Source organism: Xenopus laevis, chromosome 1L, assembly GCF_017654675.1.
Source record: "Xenopus laevis strain J_2021 chromosome 1L, Xenopus_laevis_v10.1, whole genome shotgun sequence".
NCBI classification, from domain to species: domain Eukaryota; kingdom Metazoa; phylum Chordata; class Amphibia; order Anura; family Pipidae; genus Xenopus; species Xenopus laevis.
The window spans coordinates 75,964,689-75,977,918 of record NC_054371.1 but is presented as its reverse complement, the minus strand read 5'-3'; positions in this window follow the sequence as shown (position 1 = coordinate 75,977,918).

Here is a 13,230-nt window from a genome sequence, read left to right as displayed (position 1 = left end):
ACATATTGTTGGTTTTCCAGGTGCCACCAGTCATGTGACTTGCGCTCTGATAAACTTTAGTCACTTTACTGCTGCACTGCAAGTTGGAGTGATAACACCCTCCTCCTCCCGCCCCCCACAACAACCCATTAGCAGAACAATGGGAAAGTAACCTGATAAAAGCTCCTTGGTAGAGTGAATTATTTGCAGTGTAATTTAGGAATAAAAACTACACAATAGAAATCACTAAGGATATCTACAATAACTGGGACGATACGGAGAGAGATGTTTTGCATGTTTTAATCCATTTAAATGTGAGTATAACCAATTGGTTTTTATCACTGTAAAATAAAGACGTTTTTACACTATCTGCGCTTTCTAACCTCCCCCTAGCAAGAAGGCTCAATCAAAAGCTTTGTATTCTACAAGTTTTGATATGCACAAAATAATCTAAACGTCTGTAAGTACCCACCTTAAGCAAACACATGTGGTGAAGTGTAAAGCGTTAGTTGCACTAAAGGTCAATTGAGACCATATGAGGTTGTGGAACTATAACTCTCTAACTAAATACTACACTATATTATCTATTTTTTCCTTTTTTCTCCATATTTCTTTCCCCTAAGCTTTGATTAGCGCTGACCTATTTGAACTTTGGATTGCTGTTTTTTTTTTTACTCAAGGAGAAATGAGGACTGTTGGGTCAGAAAACAAGGGGATATTTCAGAAACTTTGGTCACACAAAAAATTGTTTTATTTTTTGGTTTGTAGTACAATAGAAATCATGACAGGATGCTGTCATGATTTTTATGGTGCAGTTTTTATTCCTAAATTACACTGTTTATACTGCAAATACTCAACCATAAAAATGTAATTACTAATCCAACAAGGGTATTTTTTTAGATGTAATATTGGTGTGTAGGCAGCCATATCAGGTCATTTTGCATGGTCACGTGCTTTCAGAAAGAGCCATTGCTGAAACTGCTTTCTGATAAGCTATTGTTTCTCCTACTCAATGTAACTGAATGGGTCACAGTGGGACCTGGGTTTTATTATTGAGTGCTGTTCTTATATCTACCAGAGAGCTGTTATCTGGTTACCTTCCCATTGTTCTGTAGATGCGCTGCTGGGGGGAGGGTTGATATCATTCCACCTTGCAGTGCAGCAATAAAGAGTATCAGAGTACAAGTCACATGACATGGGGCACCTGGGAAACATGGGGCAATATGTCTAGTACCATGTCAAATTTCAAAAAAATCAGTTTGCTCTTTTGAAAAATGGATTTCAGTGCATAAATCTGCTGAAGCAACAGTATTAACTGAGGCATTTTGAAAAAACATGTTTTCCAATAACAGTGTCCCTTTAAGCATATGTTACCAAAGTAAAGATGTGCACTTCTGTGGATGTCCAATGCCATAAAGCCAGTTTGCATATAGTGTGCAGATGGGACTGTTAGTAGCTAGCTCTTGCTCTATTTAACAGATATACAGATATTTAACAGTTAATGTCATTTTAGTAATTTTCATTCTTCTGTAGACATTATGTACCTATTGAATTCATGTTAATGATATGTAACTACATTCCTAACATTTGCATAGTAATGCGTATCCCTCTTCAGAATGAGCTTATACGTGGCTGTACATTCCTTGCCAGACACAACAACAATTCTAGTACAGTATTTTGCATAAAATAAAGTAGGGTATAGGAAATAGTACCATAGAACACAGAAATACTTCTACTAATAACCCATTAATAAAAGTCGTTAATCAGTGGGCTGTTGTATTAGAGACAGAGCTGTGTATACTGTGGGTCTTCATAGTGAACAGGAGAGGTAGAAAGTGCCAGGGACTATGTTAGAGATAAAAGATTAAAAGTCTTACAATGCCAGGGAGTCTGCTAGTAAAAACAAAATGAATCTTACAATTTAGCTCCCTTTCATTTGACCATTATACCAACGTAACCTGCCAACAAGTTGGTAAAACAACATTCCATTTAGGTCAGCTCGGGACAACAGATCTGCAGTTTGTTGCCAGTCAACTATTTTAAGTATAAATAGAGATTAGATACAAAGCTTGTGACAGCTTACTGCAAGCAAAATTGAGAAAAGCAATGGTAACAGTTATGCAAAATCCTTATTTAGTACAGGTATAGGATCCCTTATCCGGAAACCCGGTATCTAGAAACCCCCGAATTACGGAATGACTGTCTCCCATAGGCTCCATTTTATCCAAATAATACAAATTTTGTTAAAATGATTTCCTTTTTCTCTGTAATAATAAAACAGTATATTGTACTTGATCCCAACTAATATATAATTAATCCTTATTGTAAGTAAAACCTATTGGGTTTATTTAATGTTTAAATGAATTTCTAGTAGACTTAAGGCATGAAGACCCAAATTACGGAAAGATCCGTTATCCGGAAAACCCCAGGTCCCGAGCATTCTGTATAACAGGTCCCATACCTGTATCTAAAAAAAAGTCACTACATAAAGAAATATGCATAAAACGCAGCATTTTTTCTCACACGCATTAGAAGACATGCCCTATGTTGCTACATTTTAAACTCTAGGTGGTTCCTGTTGTGTAACTTTTTTTACAATGTTACTTCTGATATCTTAGGGTGGTGCAGTAATTCCAGGAAAGAGGTGTGGAATTTTGATATAGGAATGCTTTTTTTTTTTGTGTAAGCACAAAAATAAGAAATCCTTCTGCAGGCACCCACTTCAATTTATTAAGAATGACATTCAGCTACTGAAAATTTGACTATATATAATGCAATATATTCAAACTGGCCAACTATGTCAAAGTCATCCCTGGTCTGGCCAGCCCTTAAAGGAGAAGTTATTATAATTACTTTACTTTAAACCACAGGTTGGTGCTCCTGTTTGCTGAAAACTGTACCAGACCATAAATTCAATTTCTTTGTGAGTTTATTCAGGAATGCGTAACACTACATGTTTTGGACCACAGGGGTGCAGTTTACAGAACACAGAGTGAAAAAAGGCTTTTTAAGGCCATCTCCCCCACCCCACACCCAATCATGTGACTAAGTTATCAGCTCCATATACTACTCCATCTACTTCAAACTCAATACTGTAGAAACAACAAGTTGCAATCTTCTTCACATACTTGGATCGTTTGCAGTCCTTGTCTGGGTGGGCATAGTAGAGTTGATGTTATGCTTCTAAGCAGGGCCGGAACAAGGGGTAGGCAGAGTAGGCACCCGCCTAGGGCGCAGTCATTAGGGGGGGGGGTGCAATTCAAAGGGGAAATTACGCATTGGTATGCTTGGCCTTTAATGATATGACTCTCGTTTCTGTTTCTGAGTGTTTGAGTTTTGAAGGTGCTCCCCACCCGTCCCCTGGCATTTACTTGAAGTCTTCCATTCTGACGCTATGTGATAACACTCTGACACTACGTGATAATACGCTGGCGCACATGCGCTGTAGGCTGTGGCGCGTCCATGCATCAGACATCTAGCCAGCAGAGAGAACCTGTGTGTTGGAGTACTTCACGGAGTTCCCGGCTCATTATGAAGAAACACAAAATACCTGCTGGGCTTTTCTATTGATGTGATTTGTGATGCTGCTGGCACAGGTACAGATGGGGAGTTTAGGCCTTGGGGGCAAAATTGACGGTTATTGGGCAAAGACTGCTGGCACAAGTACAGATGGGGGGCTTGGGCCTTGGGACAATATTGATGGCTTATGGGTGATAGCTGCTGGCACAGATGGGGGGCTTGGGCCGCTTGGGGGCAGTATTGATGGCTAATATTTGCAATGGCTGCTGGTGCAGGTACAGATAGGGGTTTGAGCCTTGAGGGCAATATTGATGGCTATTGGGCAAATACTACTGGCACAGGTACAGATGGGCGCTTGGGCCTTGGAGGCAATATTGATGGCTATTGGGCAATGGTTACTGGCACATGTACAGATGGGGGGCTTGGGCCTTGGGGGCAATATTGATGGCTAATGAGCAATGGCTGCTCGCACAGGTACTTTTCTCATAGGAGTTGTGTTAAAAGCAAAAACATTCCAGTTTTGGTGTTAAGTGAACCCCTTATTTGCACTTTGTTTGTTTAATAGGATAAAACTTTTGTATTTTTTAGTGTACCTTATTTTTGTTTGTAAACAATAAGTATTTATATTTATATAAATGAAAATTTTCATTCATTAATGTGTTTTCTTTATTAAAAAAAGTAATGGTAAGGTGGGAAATGATAACGCAGGATGGGGGGGGGGGTTAGGACACTGATTCGAGCCCTTGCCTAGGGTGCCAAACTACCTTGGCCCGGCCCCCATCTTTTTACTATACTGCACATGTACACCTGGCTCAGGCCATAGAGAAGATCCAAGAAGAAGATGACAACATGGTGCTCCTACACAAATACCCCCGGCTGGTGCAGATTTTGCCAAACAGGAGCACTGGCCAGTCTCAGGAACGCAATCATCCTTCACCTTTAGCTTTCTTTGCAAATTTTCTGTAAATTGACCTGAAGATGACGTTTTAAGTAAGCAGTGAGCTTCAAGTGCACCAGCAATGCAGTCAGAGCACTAGGATATGAAGGCAGTGTTAGGGATATTACACATATTCATTTGCAGTGCACTGCAAGGTTCATAAAGAGTCAATTCCAGGCAACAGTTCCTGCCTTATGATGAAACACCTCTCTCCCATATATGCTGGTTTGTATTTGGTGTTTTAAAATATAATACAAATAAAGGAATTAATGACATAAAGAACAACAGAGTCATAGTTTTTAACCAAGACAGCACTTTTTTGTGGGGTTTTTTCTTGTGTTTTGAGCAAAACTTTTAAGTCGCATATTTACCAAATTGTTTTGTCATGTAGGAACTGTAAAAATGAAAATTTAGAAGCTTGCCAACAGTCTCTCTCTCTATATATAAATATATAAACAGGCACTCTGTATATTTACACTGATTCCAGCAAAGCAGTCATTTGGAGATTAATACAATTCATATGATATTTAAAGGGGAACTCCACTAAACAAGCTTTTTGAAATGTAAACATAATTTCAAGCAATTTTGCAATATACATCAATTAAAAAATATGCAGACTTTTCATGATTTTTAATGGCTGACAGTTCCCTAAGCCTAGCCCCCTGCTCTCCTGCTAAGCTGGCTGACTACTTTGCTGAGCTGGCTGACTACTGTTACTTTGTATCAACAGCCAGCTGTCTTCAGCCTACATCCTCCAAACCCCACAATTCCCTGCACACGTGATTTCAATAAGGAATGGAACATCACAGTGCAATGCATTGTGGGTTATGTAGTTCCTGTATGCTGTCTGTAAGCTGTGGAGAAGTTGTTACAATTTGTAACATCAGTGTTTTAGTCCCTCCTTCCCTGCCAGGATTTCAAATGATGCAGAAAGAAGAACTGTTAACCAGCTGGATTGCTGCATAGAAAATGCCATTTATTCATACTTTTTGAAGAAACAGGTAACTGTGATGGATATATTAGGAGTTTCTGCGTTATGTGGGCCTCTAATCAAATTTTGGTTTGGAAGCCGGAGTTCCCCTTTAAGTAGGAAGAATAACAGAGAAAATGATTGGGGAGGTTATGGGAATACTGATAAGGGGCAGTTTTAAAGGGGTGGTTATAGCAAATGAGGGTCACTGACCCCATCTAAAAACATATGCTCTGTGAGGCTACAAAGTTATAGTTATTGCTACTTTTTATTACCCATCTTTCTATTCAGGCCCTCTGCTATTCATATTCCAGTTTCTTATTCAAAGTAATGCATGGTTGCTAGAGTAATTTGGGCTCTATGCTAAAAGTGAATTAAAAGGTGAACAACCCCTTTAATAAATGGGCAAAAGGGGGCCCACAATCAGACGTTTCATCTGCTAAAACTTTTTATCAAATCATCTGTCAGAAATTGGAGAGCCCTCATTTTAATTCCTCTTTAAAGGGATACTGTCATGGGAAAACATTTTTTTATATTTCTCAAAAGAGCAAACAGATTTTTTTATATTAAATTTTGAAATCTGACATGGGGCTAGACATATTGTCAATTTCCCAGCTGCCCCAAGTCATGTGACTTGTGCTCTGATAAACTTCCATCACTCTTTACTGCTGTCCTGCAAGTTGGAGTGATATCACCCCCTCCCCCCCCCCCAGTAGCCAAACAAAAGAACAATGGGTAGGTAACCAGATAACAGCTCCCTAACACAAGATAAGAGCTGCCTGGTAGATCTAAGAACAACACTCAATAGTAAAAACCCATGTCTCACTGAGACACATTCAGTTACATTGAGAAGGAAAAACAGCAGCCTGCCAGAAAGCATTTCTCTCCTAGAGTGCAGGCACAAGTCACATGACCTGGAGCAGCTGGGAAATTGACAAAATGTCTAGCCCCATGTCAGATTTCAAAATTGAATATAAAAAAATATGCTCGCTCTTTTGAGAAATGGATTTCAGTGCAGAATTCTGCTGGAGTAGCACTATTAACTGATACATTTTGAAAAAACATGTTTTCCGATGACAGGATCCCTTTAAAGATCTTTTTATTTTGTAATTATGGCTTGCTAATCGCTATTTCTACTTTGGGAAACACAGACTATTTCTTTATCTCCTCCATTATTATATACAGTACACATTCCCCAAATTTCTTCGGGAAGTGCAGGGGTCCCACCAATTAAATATTTGCCCTGAGCCCACTGGCACCTTAAAATGGTCCTAAGCTTCACTATAAAAGTGTGCAGGCTAGGACTGGCAATCTATTGTTCCTGGCAAATGCCAGAGGGGCTGCTGTAAGATGCCATAGAAAGTGACTACTAAGTGTGCTGGTGGGAGCTGTTTGGGCCTCTGTGTACTAGGAATGCCAGGGCCTATTTTAAATCCAAGTCCAGTCCTGAAAGTGTGTCAGCATCCTTTCATGTTTTCTGGCACCTTATAGAGTATAACATACATTTCAAAGACATTGCTGGAATAGTATTGCACTGGTATAGGCAAACTGTTATTGCCATAGCAGAAGTGTTTTGTGTATTTAATAGACCCTCCTCTTAAAAGGCACCAAAAACTGGCAGAAAAAGTAATGGGCTGTTGATACACTTTTAAGATGCCTGGGGGGGGGGGGGGGTTCAGAGTAGGAGACAGAGTTCTCTATCATGCTTTGCTGTCTGAAGGTATAAAGTGTTGTGAAGGACCTGAGAAAGTGGCATAGCAGGCAATAGTCAACATGATATTAAGGATGTAAATGATTAGGAAAAGAAGTAGAAGAGGTGAATTTGATGTAGATTGCTACATGAGACAGGAATTAAAAATAGCAGTTGTGGCTAGTCAGGTTGCTTGTCTGGAAATTATAGCTTGCATAGTAATGGTATAGCTAAGAAAGCAGCAGGAAGTAGGGCTGGTGTTGATTCCTGGACAGGGAATTAGCAATAGAAGGCCGGCCTGTTCAGGTGACTAGTTGATGAAAGTACATTATTGTGAGAGAGTCAGAATAATCCTTGTCTTGCAAGCATCTAAGAAATGAAGCAGTATTGCATGGGTCAACATTTTAGAAGGCGGCTAGACTTAGTAAAGTGAAGCAATATACTGTATAAAATACAAGCCTTATATGGTATTTCTCACAAACTATGAAGCGCGTTCAGAAATTTTACTCAGTATATAAGATATAGCATTCTTTCTGGTGAAAAAGAAGAAACATTGCTATCTAAAGTATTGCCTGCAGTACCACTTTACACAATTATATGATGCCAAATAAAACATTACGGCCCAAGGCAAGGTCCTCCACTATTTGCATTGTGTTCAAAGTGGAGCAGAGTGATTTGCGCCTGTGCTTGCCACTACTACATAATATATGGGAATTATTTTACATGGGCAAGGGCATCCCCTGGCATGCACATACCCTGTATGGCATTCAGCACTTGCAAGGCAGGAGTTCCTCGAAACTAGTTGCAAAGGAGCCATGTACTAACCACCTTTCAAAGGTAAACATATGTACAGTGCTTTTTGCGACTGTCCAAGCTCTCTGTTGAGATTGTGTGTGGCTAACTGTAACTTTTGTGTTTTTCCAGATTGGGGTCTACTATTTGTTAAATTTTGTTCAAAACTTTAATTGTTTAACTCAAAGGAGTTACCTTTAGTAGGATGATATCATACTGCTTTAATAGGAGAATAGTGATGGGCGAATTTGCGTCGTTTCGCTTCGCCGAAAAATTCGCGAATTTCGTGCGAAATTCGCGAAACGGCGAAAAACTCGCGAAACGGCGCCGGCGTCTCGTTTTTGACGCCGGCGCCCGTTTTTGACGCCGGCGCCCGTTCTCTCAGTTGACTGCATCATTGGACCCTCCCAATTCACAGAGCCACATTCCCTTCTATGTCTGCACTACTGATATTTATTCCTTCTACTGAGGAGCCAGAATATCATGAGGTTGACCAAAATGCCATCTTTTCATGTCAGGCCGTTTCACATGCAAAGGTGAAAGATATTTTCTAGATTAATCCAAGCTATGCTATGTACCATTATGGAAAGCAAACTGAAGAGAATTATTCATTACATTGGAGGATTGCAAATGTTTGTAGTGCTATATGACAGGTAATATGGACCTACAACTCCCAGCATCAGGGATTGCTGTTTTAATTTATAATGCGCAGGGTAGAACAACATACTAGATTGTCTGTCATACCCTAATACTACTGGACCACTATATTTTCAAAGGTTAATTTATGCTAGAAGATGAAACATCAGGGAAAGTGACCCAATACATGCAATATAATTCTCTGATTTAATTTCTGCCTGCTGTATGTACTCCAGAGTTCATGTAAACATCATTGCTAAAGGTTCTAAAGACAATTTTTTTAACAGCAAAACAACTAAACACCATAAAAACTGCCCTTCTGATGATTAATTAATATTGACAAGACAATATAGCAGAATATAGCAGTTAGATTACTGATTTAATGCACAATATGGGAAGTTTATGACAGGTTGATATCCCCTTTAAGATGCCTGAGGCATTCATAGATCAGCAGATATATAGAAGCTTATATTTAGTTTACCCTTGCGCTATACAAAATATTGAGTTATGAATATCTTGCAACTACAAACAAATAAAAGCCTAATGTCCTATAATTGTCGTGGGAACCAAATCTGTAGCACATTTCAGTCATTATTAGATACTGGGAGAGAAAGCTAAATTTAGCCTCACATGTACAAAGCTTAAAATAAAAAACTGCTCCATCAGCATTCTATTTTAATGCCACATCAATTTAACCGATTTCTTTCTGCACTGCCTTGCTTCAAACACTCCTGGGTGTGATTTAGCTGAGCTATATCAACAGCAGGTATTATTGGGCTTGGGAGGTACTCATCATTTCATCGTAGTCATGTCATTAAATATATAGAGTCAATCAAAACTGACTTTTTGAGAACCAGAAAATGTATATTTAACATCATTTGTTAATGTCACATAATTAAACTAGCCAAGTTTAGCTGCCAACTGGGGGTTCCATTACTTGGGATCACTGCATAACTGCATTTGTTCAACAGCAGAAACGTAACTTTTTTACTTAGTGTTTTCTTAAATATACAAAGGTCACCTGATCTATTATAGTTATGTAGTTAATGTTTAAATATCATTGAAAAGTAGAAACCTAAAATACCACACATTTACCCTTCAGTATAATTCAAAAGGGACACATATACATGCCTTTGCTATAAAATGATAAGTTATCTATCTTATAAGAAAGAATTTGTATTACCTGTATCTTGTGCAAACATACATATGACTGTATATACTGCACTTATGAAAGTTTATATAGACATTATCAGCCTAACCGAAATAATGCACTTCGCAGCATGTGCCTTTTTTAGATGAATGCCATTATACACAGCAAATTATAATAATGATAATATTATCATGAAAATGATTAGGGGCAAATTTATCAAGGGTCAAAGTGAAAAGTGAATTTCAAATTCGAATTTTCGATTTTTTTTATGGCAAAACAAAACTGTGAAATTCGACTAGGGAATTGTTAAAATTACATTCAAGTTTTTTTAAAGATTCGAATTTGATTTTCGAAATTTATCATACACTGGCCCTTTAAGAACTCAGATTTGACTATTCGCCAACTTAAACCTGCCAAATTGCTGTTTTCGCCTATGGGGAACATCCTGGCATCAATTTGGAGTTGTTTGCTGCCTTCCTGGCATTCAAGTTTTTTTCGGAGAAAAAACTCGAATCAAATTTGATTCGAGTTTGCGGGTTGATCCCATTCACTCCAAGTTTCAAAAATTTAAATTTTTTAATATATTGCAATTGGTTGAATTTCGAGTTCAAGGCTGGAAGTACACAATGCGTCTTCTTGAGATCCGACGCAATGAGAGGAAACGGATGCGATGAGACGGATGCAACAAAAATAAAGTAAGTAATAGAAATGTCGGACCTCTGTGCCAGGATACAGGAGGAAAGGTAAGTGAGCAGGATAGCAAGGGTTACATTATCCAGTGAGCAAACTTCACATCACAAAACAATGACATGTGATGGATATATAATGTTTTATTATCATAAATTCCTCAACACATACAGCAATAACACATCTTCATTCATCAGCAATGCCTTATTTACACATATATATGTCCATTAGTAATACAGATTTCCATGAATTATTTATACGCCGATACTTTCCCATCCCTTATATACCATGCAAACCTTATCTGGACGTACCATTTTAAAAGAATGTATTATAGTATTATGGTGCTTATGACACATAGCCAAAGACAGGAATCAAGTCAGTACCAGTTAAAACCATTGTAGGTTTTTTAATACTGTTCCTAATATTCTGCCCATCCAAGCAATACCTTTGGATATCAGGCTATCAGTAGTGGTCATACTACTGACTCCTGGCCATATATGGGGACCAGCCAATTATTGTGTGGTTACCAGTTACATGGATGTGCTACTGTTTTTGTCATAACGCATGGATGTTTATATTAGGGATGCACCGAATATAGGATTCGATTCGGGATTCGGCCAAGATTCGGCCTTTTTCAGCAGGATTCGGATTCGGCTAAATCCTTCTGCCTGGCCGAACCGAATCTGAATCCTAATTTGCATATGCAAATTAGGGGTGGGGAGAGAAATTGCGTGATTTTTGGACACAAGGAAGTAAAATGTTTTTCCCCTTCCCACCCCTAATTTGCATATACAAATTAGGGTTCGGATTCAGTTCAGTATTCGGCCGAATGTTTCACAAAGGAATCGGGAGTTCGGCCAAATCCAACATAGTGGATTCGGTGCATCCCTAGTTTATATTGCACTAAACCAACTTATCTACATGGAAGCTAGATCCTGTAAATTTCTAGGGTAGCCAGTGACCCCATATCAAATTGGGCTATAATTTAGCCTGTTTGTTCACACCAGCGATCTGTTCAGTTATTTACTTGTTCTACAATCTGTCTTCATTATGGACTGACTGTCTTCTTTTCTGGATCAACAAGTGACCTATCTGTTATGCCTCCCCTGCTATCTCTATGGTTTGCTGAGGGCACACAGAGAGTTGGTTCCGCTGCTGCGAGTTTTTTTGCAGGCTGAGACGTGCATTTGCTCTGTTGTCCAACTCAGTTTCCCACTTGCATGCAAGCCACTGTCATGTTTTCTGGCTGTGTGTTCTTGCATGCAAGTAGAAGCTACATTTTTCAGTGCATATCAACGGAGCTGGGGAAGGGAGCAAATCCGCTTCTCAGCCTGTTAAAAAAATGCAGACTTAGAGCAGCAGAGCTAATGCTCCGTGTGCCCATAACTTCTGCTTTTCCAATTCCTTCACCCAAGCTGGTAGGCTGATGATTGCTATGCTTATTGGTCTGGATGCACTTCTAGTCCTCAATTCACCATTAAAGGGGTGGTTCACATTTAAATTAACTTTTAGCATGTTATAGAATGGCCAATTCTAAGCAACTTTTAAATTGGCCTTCATTATCTATTTTGTAATGTTTTGTAATGATTTTCCATATTGTTATCTGTTTTGTAATGATTTTCCTTCTTCTCCTGATTCTTTCCAGCTTTCAGATGGGGGTCACTGACCCCATTTAAAAAACAAAGTCTCTGCAGGGCCGAATTTCATGTGTGGGTGCCCAGAGGTCAGCATCATCAACTGCCACCACTGACTTACCGCCACACACCCACACCCGTGACCCCGCCCCCCTCAGGATCGCGTGCATACAGTGACACTCAGGCAGGAATCCTCTACAGCCCCCCCAGAATAACGAGCAAGGGCGATCAGTTGAAGAGGGGTCGGGAAGCACAGAGAACTGCGCTCCTAGTATACAGAAAAAAAAGGTGCATGGAGTTACCTTTACACAAACCTTATTAATGTTTACCTTTGATTGATACAATGATTATGGTATCTCATAAATATCTATTAAACATTAACATATCAACAATCCAGACTTTTACAATATAACAAAGCAAGTGAGTTTTATACAGCCAAACACGCACTCATACTCTAGATCAGGGCTGTCCAACTGGCGGCCCGCGACCCCCTTTATGTGGCCCTCCACATCAAATTCTGCCTGCTGTGTTTGTTTACCATATGTAAATTTTAAAAGGTATCAATACAGAGATTGACTGGCCCCTGAATTGTTTAAACTTCAAATTCACACTTTAATCCCCTGTATTGTTCACACCTGTGATCCCCCTGTATTGTTCGCACCTGTGACACCTCTATTGTTCACACCACTAAAGCCCTGTACTGTTCATACCTGAGACCCAGACTGAAACTGCCCACATTGTTCACCTGTTCACACTTTATTCAAAATGCTAATGGGGCACCAGCACTGTGTCACTGTATGTAGTACATATTGGACTGGTCCTGACTTTCCTGTCTCCTGCTCTGTTCTGCCTTCCATATGCTCCCTGTGTGTGCCATACTCTGTCTGTCCTATTCTCCCTGTGTGTGTCATACTTTGGTATTTGTTCTGGGGGTTTGTTAGCATTTGAAAATTATTGTTTATGGCCCCTAAGGTGTTTAATCATATGCTGGGGTACTGTATTATACACAGGGCAGGAGGAGGCATATGTATTCATGGGTATGTCTTATTTGACTTAGCTTTTTTCACATATGAGTGACATCCTTGCCAGGGCAGGCACAAGGTAGTTTGGCACCCTAAGCAAGAGCTTCACTCAGTGCCCCCTGTCCTGCATTACCATTTCCCTCCTTACCATGATGGTTTTTAAATAAAGAAAGCAAGAAAAAGTACAACACTTTTTCATTTATATTACTGCTCC